The sequence below is a fragment of the Scyliorhinus canicula genome, chromosome 13, assembly GCF_902713615.1.
Source record: "Scyliorhinus canicula chromosome 13, sScyCan1.1, whole genome shotgun sequence".
NCBI classification, from domain to species: Eukaryota; Metazoa; Chordata; class Chondrichthyes; order Carcharhiniformes; family Scyliorhinidae; genus Scyliorhinus; species Scyliorhinus canicula.
Window position 1 is genome coordinate 44,172,535 of NC_052158.1, and position 17,235 is coordinate 44,189,769.

The following is a 17,235-nucleotide window of genomic DNA, read 5'->3' on the forward strand; positions in this document are numbered from 1 at the left end:
TGGTTCCACTCGATTAGAACTTAGCGCATGCAACCCCTTTAGGGAGACAGCAAGCAGGAAACAATAGGCCTGTTAGCTTAACATCTGTCAGCGGAAAATTGTCAGAAACTAATAATTAAAGAATTTATTATGGAGCACTTCAATCTTTTTGCCATTCATTAACAGGGTGTGGGCATTGTTGGCTAGGCCAGCCTTTATTGCTCATCCCGAATTGCTCATGAAGGTGGCGGTGAGCTGCCTCTTCAACCACTGGTGTCCATGTGATCAGGTGCACCCATAGTAGTTAGGGAAGGTGTTCCAGGATTTTGGCCCAGTGTCAGTAAAAGAATGGTGATTTATTTCCAAGTCAGCATGGTGAGTGACTTGAAGGGAACTTCCAGATGGGGGTGTTCCCAGGTATCTGCTGACTGTGTCTTTTTAGATGTAGTGGTTGTGGGTTTGGAAGATGCTGCTGCAGAAGACTTGGTGAGTCCTGCAGTGCAGCTTGTAGATGGTACAGACTGCTTCTACTGTGCGTCGGTGGTGGAGGGAGCAAATGTTTGTGGAACGGGTAGCAATCAAGTGGGCAGCTTTGTCCTGAATAATGTCAGTTGTCTTGCATGTTGTTGGGGCTGCACTCATTCAGGCAAGTGGAGAATTATTGCATCATGCTGGTGACTTGTGCTTTGTAGATGGTGGACAGATCTTAGGAAGTCAGGAGGTGAGTTACTCACTACAGGGATCCTAGCCCCTGACCAGTCTTGTGGCCACAGTATTTATATGACTGGTCCAGTTGAGTTTTTGATCAGTGGTAAGCCCAAGAATATTGATAGTGGGCGATTTAGCATTGTAATTTCATTGACGACAAATGGTAATGGTCAGATTGTCTCTAGTTGGAGATGGTCATCGCCTGGCAATCGTGGTGAAAATGTTACTTGCCACTCGTCAGCCCAAGACCTGAATATTGTCCAGTCCTTGTACTGGGCAGCAGGGTAGCATGATGGTTAGCATAAATGCTTCACAGCTCCAGGGTCCCAGGTTCGATTCCCGACTGGGTCACTGTCTGTGTGGAGTCTGCACGTCCTCCCCCTGTGTGCGTGGGTTTCCTCCGGGTGCTCCGGTTTCCTCCCACAGTCCAAAGATGTGCGGGTTAGGTGGATTGGCCATGCTAAATTGCCCGTAGTGTCCTAATTAAAGTAAGGTTAAGAGGGGGTTGTTGGGTTACGGGTATAGGGTGGATACGTGGGTTTGACTAGGGTGATCATGGCTCGGCACAACATTGAGGGCCGAAGGGCCTGTTCTGTGCTGTACTATTCTATGTTCTACGTCCTTGCCAAATTTGGACATGGACTGCTTCAGTATCTGTCAAGTCACAAATGACATGGAACATTGTGCAGTCACCAATCAACATCTACATTGATGGAAACATCACTGATGAAGCAGGTGAAGATAGTTGGGATCAGGATACCATCTTGAGGAACTCCTGCAGTGATGTCCTGGAACTGAGATGATTGGCCTCCAAACAGCACAACCATCTTCCTTTGTGTGAGGTATGATTCCAAACAGTGGAGGGTTTTCCACCTGATTCACATTGACTCGTTTTGCTCGGCCTTCTTGATGTCACATTCTGTCAAATGATGCCTTAATGTCAAGGACAGTCACTTTCACCTCACCTCTGGTATTCAGCTGTTTTGTCCATGTTTCAACTGAGGCTGGAATGAAGTCAGGAGCTGAGTGACCCTGGCGGAACCCAAACTGAGTAGTCATTGCTAAGAGGAAGCATTCGCATCATGTCTACTTTGTCAGTATCTTTTATCATCTTAAAAACCTCAATTAGATCTTCCAATTTCCAGAGAGTATAGGCATAAACTGCTCAATCTCTTTTCAAAAACAAACCCCTCATCTCTGGAGTCAATCTAGTAAACCTCCTCTGAACTGCCTCTAATGCAAGTACATCCATGTTAGCACAGTTGCTTCACAGCTCCTGGGTCCCAGGTTCGATTCGATTGAGCAGTTTATGCCTATACTCTCTGGAATTTAGACGAATGAGAGGAGATCTAATTGAGGTATATAAGATGATAAAAGATATTGACAAAGTAGACATGGTGCGAATGCTTCCTCTTAGCAATGACTACTCAGTTTGGGTTCCGCCAGGGTCACTCAGCTCCTGACTTCATTCCAGCCTTGGTTCAAACATGGTCTGTGCGGATCTGCACGGGTTTCCTCCGGGTGCTCCGGTTTCCTCCCACAGTCCAAAGATGTGTAGGTTAGGTGGATTGGCTATGCTAAAATTGCCCTTAGTTTAGGTTAGCTGGATTTACTGGGTTACAGGGATGGGGTGGAGGTGTAGGCTTAAGTGGATGCTTTTTTCAAGAGCCGGTGCAGACCCGATGGGCCGAATGGCCTCCTTCTGCACTGTAAATTCTATGATTCTATAATACATCTGCGGTGACTGACCCCCCCCCCCCCCCACCCCCCCCCCCCCCCCCCCCCCCCCCCCCCCCCCCCCCCCAACTCCCTCACCGTACTCCGGATAGTAGTCCTCCCAGACAGGAGAATACAAACATTACCCGTGGTATTAGTCAAACACACGTCACCTATCGAGAATCTGTCTATAATTCACATCACCCACGACTGCAGGGTCCGATTCTACCCCATACCCACTCCTGAGAGTTGGCTCACTTTACTAACACACACACAAACTAAGAACTCTCTGCCCTTTGACCCTCCATTCACATTGATTCTGTAGCAATCAATCTGATTTAATCACTCCCTCATATTCACCTTCTACACCCTTGTGTAGGATTAATGGGCGTTTCTCTGGTTGGCAATCAGTAGCTAGTGGTGTCCCTCAGGGATCAATGTTGGGCCCACAATTGTTTACAATTTACATAGATGATAAATAGGGGGAAGTAGATTTAGGAAGAACTTCTTCACTCAAAGGGTTGTGAATCTATGGAATTCCTTGCCCAGTGAAGCAGTAGAGGCTTCCTTCATTAAATGTTTTTAAGATAAAGACAGATAGTTTTTTGAAAAATAAAGGGATTAAGAGTTATGGTGTTCAGGCCGGAAAGTGGAGCTGAGTCCACAAAAGATCAGCCATGATCTCATTGAATGGCGGAGCAGGTTCTTGGGGCCAGATGGCCTACTCCAGCTCCTAGTTCTTATGTTCTTATTACCGTTACTCTCTTCCTTCCTGGTCGATCTCCCTGCTTCTCGAGTTCAGTGGGTGAAACTTTGAGTGTATCTGGTACACAATTGGTTAGCCATCCATCTCCAGATCTGACTGGACCACATCAAGCACTAATGGTCCTGCTCTCCTCTGTGAAAACTGCTCATTACTCCAGGATCATCCTGAAAAGATAATCCACAACTTATCCTCCCCAAAACCAACTGTGTCCTTGTGGAAGTTCTGTTCCAGCTGTACAGAGCTCTATTTGGACCCTATCTGATGGGGACAGGTTGTACAGACTTGAGCTTGTTCCTCGAATGTAGAAAATTAATGGGTAATTTAATTGAAGTGTTGAAATTATGAAACAAAATGATAGAGTAGTTTGAGAGAAACTATTCCTCTAGTGGGGGAGTCCATAACAAAGGAACATAGCATTAAAATTAGAGCTCGAGGGCAGCACACGTCACAGTGGTTAGCACTGCAGCCTACGGCACTGATGACCCGGGTTCAAATACCCGGCCCTGGGTCACTGTCCGTGTAGAATTTGCACATTCTCCTTGTGTCTGTGTGGATTTCACCCCCACAATCAAAAGATGTGTAGGTCAGGTGGATTGGCCATGCTAAATTGCCCTTTAAGTGGAAAACAAATAATTCGGTACTCTAAATTTATTCCAAAAAAAAACTTAAGAGCTCGGCTGTTCAGGGGTGATGTCGGCAAACACTTCTTCACAAAAAGGGGACTGGAAATCTGGAACTCTCTCCTCACAAAAATCTGTTGAGGCTGGGGGTCAACAGAAAATTTCAAAACAGAGATTGATAGGTTTATTGTTAGACATGGGGATTAAGGGTTACAGAGCCAAGGCAGTTAGACAAGAGTTAAGATTGAGATCAGCCATGATCTAATTGAATCGTGTAACAGACTCGAGGAATAATTCCAGTTCCTACATTCCCGAAATACCTCTCTATTTCTCTATCCATTCTCGTCTCCAACAACAATTGGTCAGTGTCATCCTCTTCAACCTCCAGCTGAATTTACCGACCCCATACCCTCTTCATCACAAAGATCACCTACCCTTTTAACATCGTCCATTTCCAACACCTCCACCCACCCCTGCATTAGTCCATCTACTGTTGAAATCCTTGTCCATGCTGACTTGAGTGAAGTCTTTATCAGACACCTCACACTGAAACTTTGTTTCCTCAGTGTGGATGTGTCAGCGTTTCATGAGCGTTGCTGACTGTGTGAGCCTTAGTCACTCAACTCACTTGCCTTCCCCGCTGTGTGAATACGACGGTGATCCAACATGCCCCACAATTGTTCAAAGTCTTTCTTGCACACGTCACATGTGAATGTTTTCTTCTCCCCCGTGTGAATGCGCCGGTGCTTCACCAGGCCTGTTAACTGAGCAAAGTCCTTATTACACACCTCACACTTGAATGGCTTCTCACCAGTGTGAAGGTGTTCGTGTTCACGGAGTTTCGATTGCCGGGAGAATGATTTCTTGCACACTTTACACTTGAACGGCTTCTCCCCAGTGTGAATACGTTGGTGGACACGGAGGGTCGATGACTGGGAGAATGATTTATTACACAATTCACAGGTGAATGGTTTCTCCCCAGTATGACTGCGTCGATGTTGTGCCAGTGCCGATGAACGTGTGAAGGCTCGGTCACACAACTCACACTTGAAAGGATTCTCCCCTGTGTGAATGCTCTGGTGTATCAGGAACTCCGTAGATGTTGAGAAAGCTTTATCACAAAATGTACACTTGAAGGGTTTCTGCCCCGTGTGGATTGTCTGATGGACCTGGAGGTTTGATAACTGTGTGAAAGCTTTCTCACACACGTCACAGCGGAATGGCTTCTCCCCAGTGTGTATACGTTTGTGAATGTGGAGATGTGATGACTGTGAGAATGATTTGTTGCAAACCTCACATGTAAATGGTTTCTCTCCAGTGTGAGTGCGTTGGTGATTACGAAAATGAAATAAGCACGAAAAGGATTTGTCACACAACTCACACTTCAATGGTTTCTCTTCCATATGGCTGTCCCTGTGGTTACAGCTGGTACAACTGCTGAGTCTATGGAGCCGTCCTTACACCCCCCTCACTCTTGACCAGACTTCCACCTGCAGGAACGAGTCAGTGGTGCATGAGGCTCGATGAGTGATTGAAGCTGTCACCACACGTGGAGCCCACTCACATTTTTTCCCAGGCTCACCCTGACCGATCACCCACAGCTTCAGTTTCAAATCTGGCGATTTGTCAAAGCTCCCCTGGCCCAGCCGATTTCCAGATGATGGTTTCACTGCCCAACCTTCTCTGTGTTGAGCAATGCTGTGAAGGGACTGGATGCCTTCCCACAGTTGTGCAGTTGCTCTTTGGGTGAAGGGCAGGGTCTATCTGTGGTGTCCATCCTCTCTGTATTCTCTGGTGTAGAACGCTGCAATCCTTCTGTAAAACAGGAAAAGGAAACATGATTTCCTGCAACTCCCTCATCTCCTTTGCTGAAGGGACTGGCTCCTCAGTAAGAGACTGTTCCACAGTGAGTGTCAGTCTGCTATTCACCTGTACAGAAGATCAGAGGCAAGTCCTTTCTTTTTCCTCACTTGTCTGTCATACACCAGCAGGGATATTGGATCGTGACCAGGAATATATATTACTACTTCTTTTCTCTGCCAAGTTCCCCCAGTCGCCATTTACCTGGCACTGTGAAGGCAATGGAGTGGTGGAGTGAAAAATGGGCCATCAATTCACTACGAGTGCGTGTTGTGTTCGCCAAGACCAGTTTTACCGTTAAGAGAAGGTGTTTAATATAACTATTTCAGGAGAAATATTAATTCAATGGAGATTTTGGAATTTCTCCCCTTGATTTCCAAAATCATCTTAAGATGGGGTAGCACGGTAGCACAGTCGGTAGCACTGTTGCTTCACAGCACCAGGGACCCGGGTTCGATTCCCAGCTTGGGTCACTGCCTGTTCAGAGTCTGTACATTCTCCCTGTGGTCTGCATGAGTTTCTCAGAGTGCTCCGGTTTCCTCCCACAGTCCAAAAGACACGCTTGTAGGTGAATTGGGCATTCTGAATTCTCGCTCAGTGAACCCAAACAGGAGTCGTTGTGAAGCGACAAGGGGTTTTCACAGTAACTTCATTGCAGTGTTAATGTAAGTGACACTAATAAAGATTATTATTAAATTTCCTGACACAGGTAAGGAAGTGCTGGAAGCTGAAGACATTTTTTTTTAAGTGTAGCTGATTGAAGGGTTTTCGTTTATCCTGGGAAATTAGATACACTGCACTCACTCAGACTGCACATCCCAAATTCAGCTCTCAGTCACAGCACTGGGCTATCAAATCGAAGCCCAGGCTTCTGAGAAAGGCCGAGGCCTTCAGTTAAAATCTTTAAAGAAAACATTAAAAGACATTTCAATAAATGTGTCTCTGCCCCTCCCAGATAATTGCACCTCACCTTCTCATATTCAGCGATGATCCATCAACAAAACTTAGCCTGTGAATCAGAAGGGAAATGTTTCCAATAAACACACTCAATAGCCAACAATCCAACACACAGCTCCAATCGAACTCAGCTCTGTGATTGACGGCTCTTGCAGCCAATCAGAGACAAAGAAACCAATAGCCCTGCCCACAACGTACATGTCAGTCATTCTGCTGAGTCAATAATTGTCGGGCTCATTTCGTGCTCCGCCCAGTTTAGCGCAACCTCTTTCCAGACACACACTCACCCAATCGGAACTACATTACCCATGCTACATGTGGTCCCGTGGCCTGCGCAGTGAGAGTGGCAATGTGGAATGAAGGGAGTCAACCCGCGATGCCTGATGGGAGTTGTAGTTCCTCTGCGGTTAGCGCCCAGAGGTCCGGAGTGGAATGTGAGGGAAGCCGAGAGCGGCTGAATCGAATTGAAAAGCAGATTTTGACTTTGTTGGAAGCAGAACGACGGCGGTGGTAAGATTCACCATTGCACCAGATTACAATTTAAGAGGGAAAAAGTGCCACAAGTCAGAACAGTGCCACTGACTGGACAACACAGAAGAGTTGCAGGAGGACAGTGTGGTCGGGCATGTCAAAGGCTGCTTCTCTCTCCACAGATGTTTCCTGAGCTGAGCATTTCCAGATTCTGTCACAATTTCCAGCATTCACAGTATTTTGCCGCATTGGATTCCAAGAGCTGGCTGTGTGCTTTAGGGAAGTGGAGACTATGGGCTTGAAAGTAACAACAGTCATGACTTCATGTGCACAAATTATTTCAATTGAAGCGGTTAGGGAGGACCAACGGTATATTTAGAAGTTGTGCAAGGACAGAACGACAGATTCATCAATCATTAAAAGTAACAAGGCAGCTCAAAAAGGACATTTTAGAGAAAAAAAAATCAAACAATAACACTGTGATCCATTTTTGGAGGAAGAATTGAAAAGCAAAAAAGTGATGTTGAACTTGTCTGGAACCTTGTTTAGACCACACTTGGAGAGCTGTGCACAGTTCAAATCAACATATTTGAAAAAGAACAAAACTTAAGATGCAAAAAACATTGATAAAGATATTGAAAATTGAGAGACTGGAACTATCAGGACACTCTTTCCTTAAAAATAAAAGCCTGAGGGAACATCATACAAATCTTTAAAGTGATGAATTCTAAAATTAAGAATTTGGGAGCAACTGGGAGAGATTGTGGAGGCAGTCCAAAATTAGAGTCCAAGTCTGCGTGGGTTTCCTCCGGGTGCTCCGGTTTCTTTCCACAAGTCCCGAAAGACGTGCTGTTAGGTAATTTGGACATTCTGAATTCTCCCTCTGTGTACCCGAACAGGCGCCAGAATGTGGCGACTCGGGGATTTTCACAGTAACTTCATTGCACTGTTAATGTAAGCCTACTTATGACAATAAAGATTATTATTCTTAAATGTAACATGGTCAGGAATGAATTCAGGAGCAACTTATTTCCCAAGAGAATGATTACAATGTGGAATTTTCTCCCACAGTGAATGGGCAAGGCAAATAGACTTGATGGGAAGCCAGGTAAGTATATGTGGGAGAAAGGAATAGATGGGATGAGGTAAAGTAGGTAGAGTAGCTGATGTGAAGCAGAAGCACCGGTCAAAAGCATTTGGGCCGAATGGTCTGTTTCTCTGCTTTGAAAACTAGAATCAAAATAATGGATATACTCAGCATCTGTGGAGAGAAACAGACGGACCGGATATTCCCGCCTGAAGTCAACTCACCTCTGGTTGGTTGGTCAAAATTCCTCTCGCGTCACAACATTTCCCGCAACTCCCCAAAACAAACTCTTAATCCCCAAGTCCGAGTCACAAGACACAGAATTGCTCCCCAAGGACTGGCACAATCTATTCGGTCACTCTCTCTGTCCCTTACTTTCATGTCCCATCTACTGTGTCCCTGTCTCCCTTGTCCACCTACCGTGCCTGTCCCAACTTTGTCCCTCTCTCATCTGTGCCCCATCAACCTGTACATGTGCTGATCCCACCACTACATGTTACCGCTGCCTTGGATACATAGAGAATAGGAGACCATTCGGCCCTTAGAGCCCGCTTCGCCATTTTGATCATGGCTGATCATCCAACTCAAAAGCCTCATTCCTCCATATCCATTGATCCCCTTTGTCCCAAGTGCTATAGCAAACTGCTTCTGGACACTCCCATCATCAGGAACATCCGTCCTGTATCCACCCTGTCTAGTCCTGTTAGAATTTTTAGGTTTCTAGGAGATTTTCTTCCTGATACCTCTGAACTCCAGCAAATACAATCCTAATCGACTTGATCTCTTCTCATACATCGGTTTTGCCATCCCAGGAATCAGACTGGTAAACCTTCACCACTCCCTCCACAGCAAGAACATCCCTCCTCAGATAAGGAGTCCAAAACTGCACACAATATTCCAGGTATGGCCTCACGAAGGCCCTGTGTAATTGCAGCAAGACTGCCTGCTTCTGTATTTGAATTATCTCGCAATGAAGGGCAGTGTACCATTTGCCATCTTTACCTGAATGCTCAGTGCCTGGTGTACAAGGACAGCCAGGTCTTTTGCACATTTTCCTCTCCTAATTTACGGCCATTCAGACAATAGTCTGCTTTCTTGTTTTTGCTTCCACTCAACTTGTCCAAATCACATTGAATGATCTCTGCATCTTCCTCGCAGCTCACCCTCCCACCAAACTTTGTCATCTGCAAAGTTGGAGATATTGCATTTTGTTCCCTCATTTAAATCATTAATATATATTGCGAATAGCTGTGGTCCTAGTACCAATCCCTGCAGTACCTCACTCGTCACTGCTTGCTATTTGGAAAAATACCCATTAATTCATACTCTTGTTTCCTATCTGCCGTCCAGTTTTCTATTCATCTCAATGCCCCACCCCTAATCCATTCCATTTTAATTTACACGCAATCTCTTATGTTTTTTTTTCTGAAATTCTGAAGGAACGGAATTTAGAATAATTACATTGCACAATATCCACACTAATTTTCAAGCTGTCTGACTATCCTGTGGGCAATCAGATGTGGAAATGCCCCTGATGCTGTGCGAGAAGATCCACCTATTGTGGGATGTGGGCATCGTTGGTTAGGCCAGCATTGATTGCCCATCCCTACTTGCCCTTCAGAAGATGGTCGTGAATTGCCTAGAACCGCTGCAATTTGGCTTTGTCAAAAGCCTTCTGAAGGGCCAAATAAATTAGATTTACTGTCAGGGCTGGTTTAGCACAGTGGGCTAAATAGCTGGCTTGTAAAGCAGACCAAGGCCAGCAGTGTGGGTTCAATTCCCGTACCAGCCTCCCCGAACAGGCGCTGGAATGTGGCGACGAGGGGCTTTTCACAGTAACTTCATTTGAAGCCTATTTGTGACAATAAGCGATTTTCATTTCATTCATCAATTTTACTAGTTACATCCTCAAAGAATTCCAGTTGATTTGTCAAGCTTGACTTCCCCTTCATAAATCCATGCTGACTCTGTCCAATTCTGCCACTGTTTTCGAAGTGCTTTGCGACAAAATCTTTGATAATGGATTCTAAAATTTTCCCACCACTGACATCAGGCTTACTGGTCGATAATTCTCTGTTTTCTCTCTACATCCCTTTTTAAATAATGGAGTTACATTAGCTCCCCTGTGGATCTTCCTCTTTTGATCTGCTGTCAAACACATCCAAGGCCACACATCCCACACTGATGTTGTCAGTTTGAAATCCTCCGAGAATGAAGAATGCTGTTCCCACACTAGAAATCTCTGTCAAATGTTTCCCAGTGGGAACTGAGACAGCCGCTGCAATAAGTGAGGTTTTATTCAGATGGGACAATGACAAGTTTAAATCCCCACCTGATCTACTGCTCAAAGTCGCCTCCATTTCACTGATCAGTTTTCCGAGCTTCAGGAAACTCATGTTACTCCAAAATATTTGAAGAGACGTTTTGGGCATCACGGTAGCACAAGAGGACAGGACTATGGCTTCACAGCGCCAGGGTCGCAGGTTCTATTCCCGACTTGGGTCACTGTCTGTGTGGAGTCTGCACGCTCTCCCCGTGTCTGCGTGGGTTTTCACCGGGTGTTCCGGTTTCCTCCCACAGTACAAAGATGTGCAGATTAGGTAGATTGGCCATGTTATATTGCCCTTACTGTCCAAAAACGTTAGAAGGGGTTATTGGGATAGGGTGGAAGACTCAATGGGCCGAATGGCCTCCTTCTGCACTGTATGTTCTATGTTTTTTTTTTAAAATTTAGATTACCCAATTATTTTTTCCAATTAGGGGGCAATTTAGCATGGCCAATCCACCTACTCTGCACATTTTTGGGTTGTGGGGGCGAAACCCACGCAGACACGGGGAGAATGTGCAAACTCCACACGGACAGTGACCCAGAGCCGGGATCGAACCTGGGACCTCAGCGCCGTGAGGCGGTTGTGCTAACCACTAGGCGTATGTTCTATGTTAATCAGAGAGCCCACCCACTCTACCCATTCTCTCCTCTTCCTTTACCACAGCTGCTTCACTTCACCAAGTGAGGAGATGGTGAGTGAAGGAGCAGAATTTAGAATCATTACATTGCACAATATCCACACTAATGTTCAGGCAGTCTGACTATCCTGTGGGCAATCAGGTGTGGAAATGCCCCTTATGCTGTGTGAGAAGATCCAGCTCAGAGACCTGTTTACTCGGTGCTTTGTGCTGAGCTGTTTGATTGGTTGTGTGTTGGATATTGAGGGTGTTTATTGGGAGCATTTCCCTTCTGATTTACAGGCTGAGTTTTGTTGATGGGCCATTGCTGAATATGAGAAGGTGAGGTGTAATTATCTGGGAGGGGCAGAGTGTCGCAGAATTCTCACTGATTTCCTCCTGTTGAGTTGTGTGTGTTGAGATCTGGATGTTTTCAGTCTTTTCAAATCCCTCCAAACCTCCCATCCCACCACCTGGGAAAAAAAACTCAGAAAAATTGACTTACACTTATTTGAAGAATCTCGTGACCACCAGATGTTCCAAAGATCTTTACAGCCAATGAATTACTTTTGAGGTGTGGTCACCTTTGTAATGGAGGAAATGTGGTAGCCAGTTGGTGCAGAGCAAGATCCCACTCGCAGCCATGTGATAATCACCAGATGTTTTTAGTGGTGTTGATTGAAGGATTAATGTTGGTCAGGACACCAGGGATAACTCCCCTGTTATTCTTCAAAGTAGTGCCTAGGGATCTTTTACACCCATCTCAGAGAGTAAAGAGGGGACCTTGTTTCAGATCTCATCTAAAAGACAGTTCTCACCATCATTTCCCTACATTGGTCAGGAATAGCGTCACTGAACATAGGACAAGGTACAAGCTCCACTCACAGGAGAGAGCAGTGACTAAAAGCAAATTACTGCGGATGCTGGAATCTGAAACGAAAGAGAAAATGCTGGAAAATCTCAGCAAGTCTGGCAGCATCTGTAGGGTGAGAAAAGAGCTGACATTTCGAGTCCGATGACTTTTTGTCAAAGCAGTGACTCCCTGCCTCAGCTCATCTGCTGCTGAAACCCTCATCCATGCCTTTGTAGACTCCTGACTCAACTATTCCACTGCTCTCCTGGCTGCCCTCACACCGTGCACTGGTCAGTGGTGTGGAATCTTCTATCAGAACCAACCTTTCTGTAGGTTCGGCTGTGCGTGATGGGTCAGGGTAAGGCTGGGAAGAAGTGAGTGGGCTCCAAGAGTGGTGAGAGCTTCAATCACTAAATCGAGCCTCAGGAACCACTGACTTATTCCTACAGGTTAGAGGCTGGTTAAGTGTGAGGCATGTGAGGAGGGCTCCACAGGTTCAGGTGGTCTGCATTACACAAGGTGCACCTGTTGTACCACTTATAGCACATGGAAAAGAAATAGTTCAATTGTGAGATGTGCTCTATGCGGATGATCTGCTCCTCTATATCTCGGACCCACAAAGCAGCATGGACGGAATCATCGCGCTCCTGAAAGAGTTTGGAGCCTTCTCGGGCTACAAACTCAACATGAGCAAAAGTGAGATCTTCCCAGTACACCCGCAAGGGGGGGGGGGGGGGGGGGGGGGGCAGCACTAAAGGGGCTGCCGTTCAAACAAGCCCGACATAAATTCCGCTACCTGGGGATCCAAATAGCCCATGACTGGAAGGGATCCACAAACTGGAACCTCACCAGCCTGACGGAGGAAGTTAAAAGGACCTGCAAAGATGGAACACACTCCCGCTCTCCCCTGCGGGGAGAGTTCAGACGATCAAAAATGAACGTACTGCCCAGGTCCTCTTCCTGTTAGATCCCATTCCGATCTACATCCCAAGGCCTTTTTCAAAGCGCTGGACAAACTCATCATGGGTTCGTACTATGGGGGTAAAAATGCTAGGATCCAAAGAAGGTCTTACAAAAACAAAAACCAGGGGAGGGTAGCCCTCCCGAATCTACAATTCTACCACTGGGCAGCAACGCTCCGAGGAGTAAGGGGATGGATCCAGAGCCAGAAGCTGAGTGGGTGCGTGCGGAGGAGGCCTCCTGCATGGGAAACCTCCCTCCGGGCCCTCGCCACGGCAGCACTCCCATCCCCACCCAAAAAACACTCCAGCAGCCCAGTGGTGACAGCCACCCTCCAATCCTGGAACCAACTGCGGCAGCAACTTGGCCTGACCAAAATGTCGAACAGGGCTCCATCTGCAACAACCATAGGTTCAAACCAGCACTGACCGACGTCACCCTTCAAAAGGTGGAGGCAGGACGGGGGGACACTGACAGTCAGGGACCAATACACGGACGACAGGATCGCAACACTGGACGAACTGACAGAGAAATTTCAGCTAGCTGGGGGAACGAGCTACGGTACCTGCAGCTCAAAAACTTCCTACGAAAGGAGACAAGGACGTACCCACAACCGCCACGACAGACACTACTGGAAGACCTACTGGACGCAAGTATCCTAGAGAAAGGGAACTGTAGTGACATGTATGACCGACTGGTAGATAGGGACGAACCGTACTGGACGCAACAAGGAGGAAATGGGAGGACGACATGGGGATGGAGATCGGGTGGGGACTCTGGAGCGAAGCACTGCATAGGGTCAACTCCACCTCCACGTGCGCAAGGCTCAGCCTGACGCAACTAAAAGTGGTACATAGAGCCCACTAACAAGAACCCGTATGAGTAGGTTCTTCCCGGAGGTGGAAGACAGATGTGAACGGTGCCAAAGAGGCCCGGCCAACCACGCCCACATGTTCTGGTCTTGCCCCAGACTCGTGGAGTACTGGACAGCCTTCTTCGAGGTAATGTCCAAAGTGGTGGGAGTGAGGGTGGAGCCATGCCGATAGTGGCGGTCTTCGGGGTTTCAGAACAGCCAGATCTATTCCTGGGGAGGAGGGCGGATGCCCTTGCCTTTGCCTCCCTGATCGCCCGCCGTAGAATCCTGTTTGGCTGGCGGTCAGGCAGCACCGCCCAGGAGCTGCGGACTGGCTGTCCGACCTCTCGGAATCTCTCCAAATGGAGAAAATCAAATTTGCCATCCGAGGTCGGACGACGGCTTCCACAGAACGTGGGAGCCATTCATGCAACTGTTCCGGGACCTATTTGTGCCAATGTACAAGAGGAAGAATAGTCGGGGAAGCTGGCGGGAGGGGGGGGGGCTACAGGTTCGTTACGGGGGTTCGATGGCTAGCTAAGGCCCAAAACCAACTAAATAAACATGTTGATGGGGGGGGGGGGGGGGGGGGGGGCGCAGTTACTACTACAAAGATGCTTACCCTGTAAATATGTATGTTAATTTTTGCGTGTTTTTTTTTTTTTTTTTTTTTTTTTTTTTTTTCTTTCTCCTAACAATTTGTAATTTGTTCAATATAAAATATAAAAACTAAATAAAACAGTTATAAAAAAAAAATGTGAGATGTGCGACCGAGACTTCACAAAGTTATCGAGGATCGTGGCAATATCAACGTATCACACTGGGGAGACGAACACATTTTTGTGCGAGGTATGCGACAAAATCATTCTCACAGTCATCAAACATCCGATTGCATAAATATACTCAGAAAGGTGAGAATCTATCACATGCGAATAGAACAACCAAAAATAACAAAGAAAAGTCAGCACAGAACAGGCCCTTTGGCCCCTCGAAGCCCGTGCAGACCATGCTGCCCGACTAAACTACAATTTTCTACACTCCTGGGTCGTATCCCTCTATTCCCATCCTATTCATGTATTTGTCAAGATGCCCCCTTAAATGTCACTAACGTCCCTGCTTCCACCACCTCTTAGGGTTTCTACATTCACTGTATATCCCTACCTGCATTAGACCTTCCAAATGCATTACCTCACATTTGTCTGGATTAAACTCCATCTGACCATCTCTCCGCCCAAGTCTCCAAACGATCTAAATCCTGCTGTATCCTCTGACAGTCCTCATCACTATCCACAATTCCACCAACCTTTGTGTCGTCTGCAAACTTACTAATCAGACCAGTTACATTTTCCTCCAAATCATTTATATATACTACGAAAAGTAAGGTCCCAGCACTGATCCCTGCGGAACACCACTAGTCACAGTCCTCAAATTAGAAAAGCACCCTTCCATTGCTATTCTCTGCCTTCTATGACCTAGCCAGTTCTATATCCACCTTTCCAGCTCACTCCTGATCCCGTGTAACTTCACCTTTTGTACCAGTCGACCATGAGGGACCTTGTCAAAGGCCTTACTGAAGTCCATAGACAGCATCCACTGCCCTACCTGCATCAATCATCTTTGTGACCTCTTCGAAAACTCTTATCAAGTTAGTGAGACACGACCTCCCCTTCACAAAACCATGCTGCCTTCACTAATACGTCCATTTGCTTGTAAATGGGAATAGATCCTGTCTCGAAGAATTCTCTCCAGTAATTTCCCTACCACAGTCATAAAGCTCACTGGCCTGTAGTTCCATGGATTATCCTTGCTACCCTTCTTAAACAAAGGAACAACATTGGCTATTCTCCAGTCCTCCGGGACATCACCTGAAGACAGTGAGGATCCAAAGATTTTTGTCCATTTTCTCTCTAGCAATTTCCTCTCTAGCCTCGTTCAGTATTCTGGGGTAGATCCCATCAGGCCCAGGGGAGTTATCTAGCTTAATATTTTTCAAGACGCTCAATACATCATCTTTTTGGATCTCAATGTGACCCAGGCTATCTACACACCCTTCTCCAGACTCAACATCCACCAAGTCCTTCTCTTTGGTGAATACTGATGCAAATTGTTCACACAGTCCTGGACCCTCCATGTACATCTGCTCATTCACACAGGGGGGAACCATTCATATGTGAGGTTTGCAACAAATCATTCAGGCAATCATCACATCTCCGCAAAAACAACCGCATTCATACAGGCGAGAAATCTTTCACGTGTGAAACATGCGACAAATCATTCTCAATCTTAAGGTACCTCCATGCCCATCACCTCATTCACACAGGGGAGGAAGTTGTCAAATGTGAGGTTTGTGACAAAGTCTTCACAAACTTAAGGAGTCTCGAGCTACATCAGACAATCCACATAGGAGAGAAACAATTCAAGCGTGAGATTTGCAATAAAGCTTTTGCAACTTCACGACCCTCCTGAGGCACCAGAGGATGCACACAGGGGAGAAACCCTTCCAGTGTGAGGTGTGTGACCGAGCCTTCACACAGTCATCAATGCTGATTAAAACATCAACACAGTCACACTGGGGAGAAACTGTTCAAATCTGACGTGTGTGACACATATTTCTCGGAATCATCACATTTCCGCAGACACCAACGTACCCACAATCGGGATAAGCCAATTCTGGACAAGATGTGTGACAAATCATTCTTGGACTTCCTGCCACTCTGTGCACAGCAACACATTCACACAGCGGGGGGACTTTCCCAGACGAGGTATGTGATAAACCATTCTCAAACTCATCGATTCTCTGTGCACAGCAACACATTCACGCAGGGGAGAAACCTTTCACAAATGGGGTGTTTGACAAATCCCACTCTAGGTCCTCAGACCTCCTGTTCCATCAGAGGATGTATGCAGGGGAGTGAGTCTTCAATTGTGAGCTTAGCGTGGGAAAAGCAACACTCTAATTGCAAGAAACTGAAACACTTTGGCTGGTATACTTTCTCCATCAATGGGTTTATAATTTCTAGTTCATAGGAAGCAGAACATTTCCTTAAGAAAGAAAGACTTGCATTTTTATATCAACTTTCATAAACCCAGGATCTAAAAACACACTGCAGACAATAAAGTCCTGAGACCATAAGATGTAGGAGCAGAATTAGGCCATTCGGCCCATCATGTCTGCTCTGCCATTCAATCATGGCTGATATTTTTCTCATCCCCATTCTCCTGCCTTCTCCCCATAAACCCTGAACTCTTATTAATCAAGAACCTATCCATCTCTGTCTTAAAGACACTCAGTGATTTGGCCCCCACAGCCTTCTGCGGCAAAGAGTTCCACAGATTCACCACCCTCTGGCTGAAGAAATTCCTCTTTATCTGTTTTAAAGGATCAACCCTTTAGTCTGAGATTGTGTCCTCTGGTTCTAGGTTTTCCTCCAAGTGGAAACATCCTCTCCACATCTACTC

General features: G+C 46.3%; 1 pseudogene; it reads right to left on the reverse strand.

The window, feature by feature from the left end:
* Positions 1 to 3,950: 3,950 nt before the first annotated feature.
* The window catches only part of LOC119975579, a 173,578-nt pseudogene continuing 160,293 nt past the window's right edge, over positions 3,951 to 17,235 (reverse strand).